Source organism: Portunus trituberculatus, chromosome 38 (assembly GCF_017591435.1).
Source record: "Portunus trituberculatus isolate SZX2019 chromosome 38, ASM1759143v1, whole genome shotgun sequence".
Classification (NCBI taxonomy): Eukaryota; Metazoa; Arthropoda; class Malacostraca; order Decapoda; family Portunidae; genus Portunus; species Portunus trituberculatus.
In genome coordinates, this window is record NC_059292.1 from 35,311,543 (window position 1) to 35,319,042 (window position 7,500).

Consider the following 7,500-nt stretch of genomic DNA (forward strand, 5'->3'; position numbering starts at 1 on the left):
GGGGGGGAAAGGGAGGTAAGGGAGGAAGGAAAGCGGCCACGTGGGACAGAACAGAGTGTACAGTACAGCAACCCTACAGATCTGCCCGTCGCCCGCGTGGACCAGGGAGACGCATCGAGAGGGAGGAACACATGTGGGGATCCGGGAACAGTGATGGCGGTGGTACGGGAAAAGAGAAGAGAGAGAAGAGAGAGAAGAGAGAGAGAGAGAGAGAGAGAGAGAGAGAGAGAGAGAGAGAGAGAGAGAGAGAGAGAGAGAGAGAGAATAACTTTAATCACAAATACGAGTACAGTCCATCCATCCAACACCAAAACTCCCTTTCAAAACAACACCACCATGAATTTGATGCGCTAACAAAACACACACGAACCGCACTGCACAGCACACCTCTATACACTGCAGGCCCTCACCTCGCAACTACTAACCTGCATCTGAATCAAGTCATTAACTCAACGTGTAGTAGGTCGCTGTAGGACTGTTAACACAAGCAGGACAGTATAGCAAGCCAGGACAACATTTCTGAAACACTTCGGCGCACCACACTTACTTCTTCAGAAAGGTTCTAGCTGAAGTGACACGAGCGGTAACAGCTAGTACGTAAACACCTGCTGGCCTCACGGAATGACGTGCAGGTGTGTGCCTGGGCTCCGTGAACACGTGTGAGGCGCGGCAAAGAAGGGGCAGGGTCGGGGGTTGGGCTATGTTGGACTCATCACAGTAGAGGTAATCATGCACTCAATAATATTTTGGGATTGCATTCCTTCTGGTGGTGGTGACTGTGGTGGAAGTAGTAGTAGTAGTAGTAGTAGTAGTAGTAGTAGTAGTAGTAGTGGTGGTGGTGGTGGTGGTGGTGGTGGTGGTGGTGGTGGTGGTGGTGGTGGTGGTGGTGGTGGTGGTGTAGTTGCTATTGTAGGAAGGAAGGAAGGAAGGAAAAAAAAAGATAGAAAGAAAGGAAAAGAAAAAAAAGATACATAGAAGAAAAAAGAAAAGAAAGAAGGAAAAAACAACTACGTGCTGGCTTCCTTCACGCATAATCCTTTTAACCCCTTGAGTACCGTGACGCGTTTCTATATTCATCTGGTTACCATTTGGCGACTTCAGAATCTCATGTGAGAGATTAAAACAGTGAAGGTTGTAGCCATTAATCTTCTAACCTCCACAGACTCTACCTAATGTCAATAAAATGGTCTAATCGTACACAAATCTCTATGTAAAAAATGTATTCCAGTATTGAAGGGGTTAATAATACAGAGAGATCTTATTGAGAACGAGAGAGAAAAAGAAAACTATCGTGTATTATGAAACATCTCCTGCTTGTATTTATATTTACTTGTGTTTACTCCAGCGGGAAATATGTTGTGTCATAAAACAAAGTATCGTGTTAGGATTTTACTTGCTGAAGGTCCCTCGTGACTCTCTCTCTCTCTCTCTCTCTCTCTCTCTCTCTCTCTCTTATTACAATCAATTAATGAATTTCTTACTTATTCTCATTTCATCTTATTTAATTTAGAGAGAGAGAGAGAGAGAGAGAGAGAGAGAGAGAGAGAGAGAGAGAGAGAGAGAGAGAGAGAGAGAGAGAGAGAGAGAGAATTACTTTATTTTATATGTTTGTTTATTTGTTTTCGTCGACATATGACCATAGTTGTTGCTGCGCCGTCAAGTAAGATTAGTATTTAAATCTCGCCCCTCTCTCTCTCTCTCTCTCTCTCTCTCTCTCTCTCTCTCTCTCTCTCTCTCTCTCTCTCACACACACACACACACACACGTTTTTATTCTTCCTTCCTTCCCTGCACATTTCACAATCAAGCGTCTGTCTGCCTGCCTCGGTGTTTTCTCACGTCGAAGAAGAAGAGGAAGAAGAAGAAGAATCTGGGCGTCCGCTTACCTGCCTACCTACGTTGAGAGGCATTTCCCCACTTATCAGATCACTCGGCAATTTTCCGCTGGTCTTTCTGGCGGCGGAACCTGTCCTGCCCAGAGATAACTGAATTCTGACTGGGAGCTTCGGCGAAATGAGCGAGGCAGGAAAAGGAAGGCGAAGGCAGGAAGGCGCTGCACGTTTGTATTATGTTATTGTCATGTAAACGTGTGAACAATGTAAACTTAAAGAGGATTGAGAGAGAGAGAGAGAGAGAGAGAGAGAGAGAGAGAGAGAGAGAGAGAGAGAGAGAGAGAGAGAGAGAGAGAGAGAATTATGAAGCCGAAGGAAAAGAAACGGGAAAGATAATGAACAGGATGCAGCAAACAGTGGAACAGGAAGATAAAAGGGAAGACAAATGAGAGAGAGAGAGAGAGAGAGAGAGAGAGAGAGAGAGAGAGAGAGAGAGAGAGAGAGAGAGAGAGAGCACTGTTTGTGTACATAGTGTATCCAGTAGAGACGGGAGGTGGCGATGCTTGTTTGTATGTGGTCAGCTGCTCATTAGGTCGTGACGTCACCCTTGGCCCGCCCAACAAACCCAAAAAGGCCGCCCAAAGTAGCCCAACATAGCCCAAGCCACCCAGAGTACCTCACAAAACCCGCCTAACTCGTACAGTCCGCTTAAAACAACCACTAAACACACGCCAGCCCAACCTCACTCATTAAACACAGCCAGCCGAACCTCTCACTAAACACAGCCAGCCCAACCTCACTCACTAAACACGCCAGCCCAAAGCAGCCCAATCTGATCAAAACAACCAACTCCATACAATTAAACACTAGGTTCTGTTTATTCTCTTCCAAATTCTATACATCAACTTCAATTAAACTCAATATAAACATATAAATAATAACAATGAATGAATAGAAATAGGCAAGAAGTGATTAAAAAGGTGAAAAAAAGCCGGTATTTTAAAACTCTGTGTCTCAACTCGACCAGCTTTATAAGTTAATAGAGAGGAAGGTATTTCAAGACTGTTTCCGTAATTCCAGTATTAGTTTAACATAAATTTTACCACCACTTTCCAGAATATCAACTTCAGACAACAAAAAGGAAGAAAACAGGAAAAACAACCCGATTAATCATCCCTGTGGTCTTTGAAAACAAGAGGACAACGCGAGGAGGAGCGAGATGAAGCGGAAGGCAAAACAGGTAATGTTTTCTTGATTCTAGTGATAGTTTGAAATCAATCTTACTCCACAAAAAGAAAGAGAAAACACTTAAGAGATCAATATAAGCAATTTTTATGGCCTCTTGAAAACACTCGTGAAGGCAGAACAAAGCGAGGGAAAGATGAAGCTTAGAGAAAGGCGTTGCTAGAGTACTTTGGCGATCTTAGTGACAATTTGACAAGAATCTTATGTCATAAACAGGAAGAATACTTAAGAGGACCCGATGAATCACCCCTTGTTACCAACCCAGGGAAATCTGTGTGAGAGAGACAGTGAACGCGTGACACTTGCCCCTTAGTGACCGACCGCTCACCTACCAAAATTAGTGCCCCTAACATCATCTATCACAATCTCTGATAAAAAAAAAAACACTCGTAAAGGCAAAAGAAAAATGAGGAAGAGCCGGGAAAAGGAACGCAGTGAATGTGACGAGGCAGGAAAAATTCTATCATACTTCATTTTTCGATTTTCCCTTGACTGTGCTTCCACTGGCATCACATCACACTCAGCGTTCGTTTGTGGGGAATATCCAAGCACGAGTGATGCATTTTTCCTGATGGTGGTGATGGTGGTTAGAAAAAAGGCGTGGTGGTAATTATAGTGGTGGAGTGGTGTAGTGGTGGTCTGGATAAGGCTTGGTGGTGGTGGTGGTGGTGGTGGTGGTGGTGATGGTGAAACAGGTGTGGGGAGCAACGCACAGACCAGGAGTGAACGCGAGGACAGATTTAGCAGCGGCGGGTGGGAGAGCAGGTGTGCCAGTAAGCATCTACATCATGTGCCTCGAGGTAAAAGTCCCATCATTTGAGGCACGAGGAACGAGACCAAGACCCAAACCCAGAGACCGAGAGATTCACACCAAGAGACTGAAATAGCTCGTGTCTCAGGTGATCAGCAGGTGAGATTCCCTTCAGGTGAGATCCGAGACCAACACAGCGAGATCAAGACAAAGACACAGAGACCATGCGACAGAGAGACCGAGATTGAAATAGAGGAAGTCTTAAGTTTTTCCCATGTAGGACTTCAAATGAGATACAGACCAGTATCATGAACATCTTTCGTCTCATCACGACTATCTTCAAAGGCCACAAAGGGGATCAGCCAGGTTCTAAAGGGTGTTTCTCCTCTTAATCCCTTCAGTACAGGGAGATATTTTTTACCTTGAGATCTGTGTACCATTAGACCATTTTATTGACATAGGAAAGGGTCTATGGAGGTCAGAAGATTAATGGACCCAATCTTTACTATTCTAATCCCCACATGAGTATCTGAAGCTGTATAAACTCGTCAAATAGTAAGCAGAGTGAATATGGAAACGCGTCATGGTACTGAAGGGGTTAATGGTGTAAAAATCTTGTTAATATATCACTAAAATGGTAAAAACACTATTAAAAACCCGTGCAACTTCAACTAGAAGCCTTTTAAATGTAGTGGAGACCCAAGATATTTAACAGAAGACCACAGCATTAGAGTACCAAGACATTTACAAGTGGCAGACCAAGAAAAAATATTCCAGGTGACCGTCAGCGTGTTGGGGGAGGAGGGACGGAGACGCTGTCTTGGTTCTGTGGTGGCCGCTTGGCATTAAGGTCATAACTGTAACTTTGACCTTCCGCGGGTGTCCGGTCTGGCAGTGGCGGCGGTGGTAGTTGTGGTGTTAAGGACTATATTATGAAACACTTCCCCACTGTACGTTTCATCAACTTCACTCAAAAGACTATAGTTTAAAACCACACTGTTTTTTTTTTTTTTTTTAAGGCTATTTCTTATGGTTCAAGCAACAGATTGACGAAATTTCTACATAATTAATAGGAGAAACATTCGTGAGAACTCGGCAACCTTGCAAAATAGTCATGGTGAGATAACAAAGCATTGCAGAATATATACCAAAGTGCAAACACTTGACTCCTGACTGCCACTGTACGTTCTCTTGAGCATCGACAGGCGGTCAGTTTGGGGTAAGACAGGCCAGGGAGGGCGGGTTTCACTTCCATGACTCCATCAGGAAGGTGAGGCAGAGAGTGAGGGTCTGCGGGCATCTCAATTAGCCCGTGTCCTCAGGTGAACGGACACGGGAAGCGGGCAGGTGAGATGGCGCCCGTTCATGTGAGGTAGCAGGTGAAAGAGTCGGTAGGCGACAGGTGAGGCGAGGCGATGGACAGGCAAGATTGGAGTAAACGGAGTGGACAAGTGGAGTGAAAGTCAAGCGGGGAAGTTACGCAGGAGAGGTGGAAAGGTGAGAGGAAGTGGATTGAGGGGACAGGTAAAGTGGATTACAAGAGAAGAGAACAGAGAGACAAGTGAAGTGAAAGTTAGCACGTGAGGTAACGCACAAGAGGTGGAGAGAAAAAAGGTGGAGAGAGAGTGGATGCAATGAATGAGGTGTTATGTATGGAATAGAAAAGAAACGAGAGAACGAAGTAGACAAGTGGAGAAAGTAGACACGTGAGATAACGAAGGAAAGGTGAAGAGGAACTGAACAGAGGTAGAAAGGTGTTATATAAAGGCACTACGAGACCATGATATCATATAACAAAACAAACAGAAGTGAAAGTACGTACGCACGAGATAACAAGACAGTCGGAGGAAAGGTGAGGGGAGGCAGTGAGAGAGTCAGCCTCTGCCCTCAGGTAAGGTCATTAGTGGACAGGTGAGGTGGACAGGTGGGAGTTCTGCGGCCACAGGAACGCTAAGGTAAGGTAAGATAAGGCAAGGCAAGGCAAGGCAAGGCAAGACAAGACAAGACAAGACAAGACAAGGCAAGGCAAGGCAAGGCAGGACAGGACAGGGCACGGCAGAGCAAGGCAAGGCAAGGCAAGGCAAGGCAAGGCATGGCATGGCATGGCAAAGGCAAGGCAAGGCAAGACAGGACAGGGCAAGGCAGGGTAAGACAAGGCAAGGCAGGAAAAGACAAAACGAGGCAGGGCAGGGCAGGGCAAAGGCAAGGCAAGGCAAGGCAAGGCATGGCAAGGCAAGGCAAGGCAAGGCAAGACAGGGCAAGGCAAGGCAGGTGTGGTGGTCTTGGTAGGGTAAAGGGGCGACAGGGGGGAGCCACTGGCCACAAGGGAAGTCACGCATGCGCACGACGACCAGGCCAGAGACAGAGACAGCCACAGCGAGGCACCAACACGGAAATAAAGCTCGGGACACTGGGCTGAGTAGGTGAAGCTTCGTGACTTTCTCTCCTTCCTGAAGTTTATTTCTCTCTCTCTCTCTCTCTCTCTCTCTCAGAGGAGACCAAGGAAAAAGGACAAGACGGTGTGGATAGAAGGTGAACAGTAATGTGATGCTCTCTCTCTCTCTCTCTCTCTCTCTCTCTCTCTCTCTAATGCTAAACGTCTCTCTCTTTGTGCAAGATTTACAACCGTTCCGCCGAGACACACAAACTTGATCCTTTACTTACGCAACAAATCTTACGACGAAACTACTTCTTCATGAGAGAGAGAGAGAGAGAGAGAGAGAGAGAGAGAGAGAGAGAGAGAGAGAGAGAGAGAGAGAGAGAGAGAGAGAGAGAGAGAGATTCGCGGAAGCTGATGCAACGCTACGCACATATTTTTCTTGTATCTCAGCAAATACTTAAAAGAGAGAGCGAACGACTGAGGGAACCAGAGGAGGAGGGAGGGAAGGGGTGAGAGAGGTAGGGAGAGAATATCGGATAAGAAAAAGGGCACGGGAAATGAGATGAAAGGAATCAATGTCTGGCGGTAGGTGGGCAGCAGCGTATTCCCTCCCTTCTTTGTCCATCAACTGCGTCGTTAACGAAATACCAAGACAGACCACAGGAATATAAGAAAATAAGGCATGGTAAGTACAGGAAGCCATCAGACCTACATGTGGCAAGCCTTCAGTGTTAAGCATATCTGGTACAAAGCTTCCCTCTTTTCTTTTTTTTCTTATTAGGTGAGAAATGGGAAGAAACTGGCTTTTTTATATATCTACCTATACATACATCTTTTCAATCTTCTTTTTGTAATTAACTCTTCCACTGCTATTCGGTTCATCTTTCTTAAACCCCTTCAATACTGGGACACATTTTTACCTTGAGTTCGTGTACTATCAGACCATTTTATTGACATTAGGAAGGCTCTATGCGGATCAGAAGATTAATGGCCACTGTCTTCACTATTTCTATCCCTCTCCCCCAATAAGATTCTGAAGCTGTATAAAATCACCAAATAGTAAGCAAAATGAATATGGAAATGCGTCATGGTACTCAAAGGGCTGATTACTAATCATTACGTGACACTTTCTAATCGTTCCATAGACGCTTCCAATCTTTAAAGTAGGTAGAAATTGCAAAACCTATTCTTCACAATCCTTTCTTTCTTGTAAATGCTTATAGAGATAACATGGATTACTTCTGGTGTTGTAACTCGTAACTAACTCGACATTAACCCCTTCAATACTGAGAC

At 45.2% G+C, this 7,500-nt stretch overlaps 1 protein-coding gene across 6 annotated transcripts in view; it reads right to left on the reverse strand.

The window, feature by feature from the left end:
• Window positions 1-7,500, reverse strand: part of LOC123515155 (mucin-12-like) — a 194,493-nt gene that overhangs the window by 117,973 nt on the left and 69,020 nt on the right. The window lies entirely within an intron of this gene.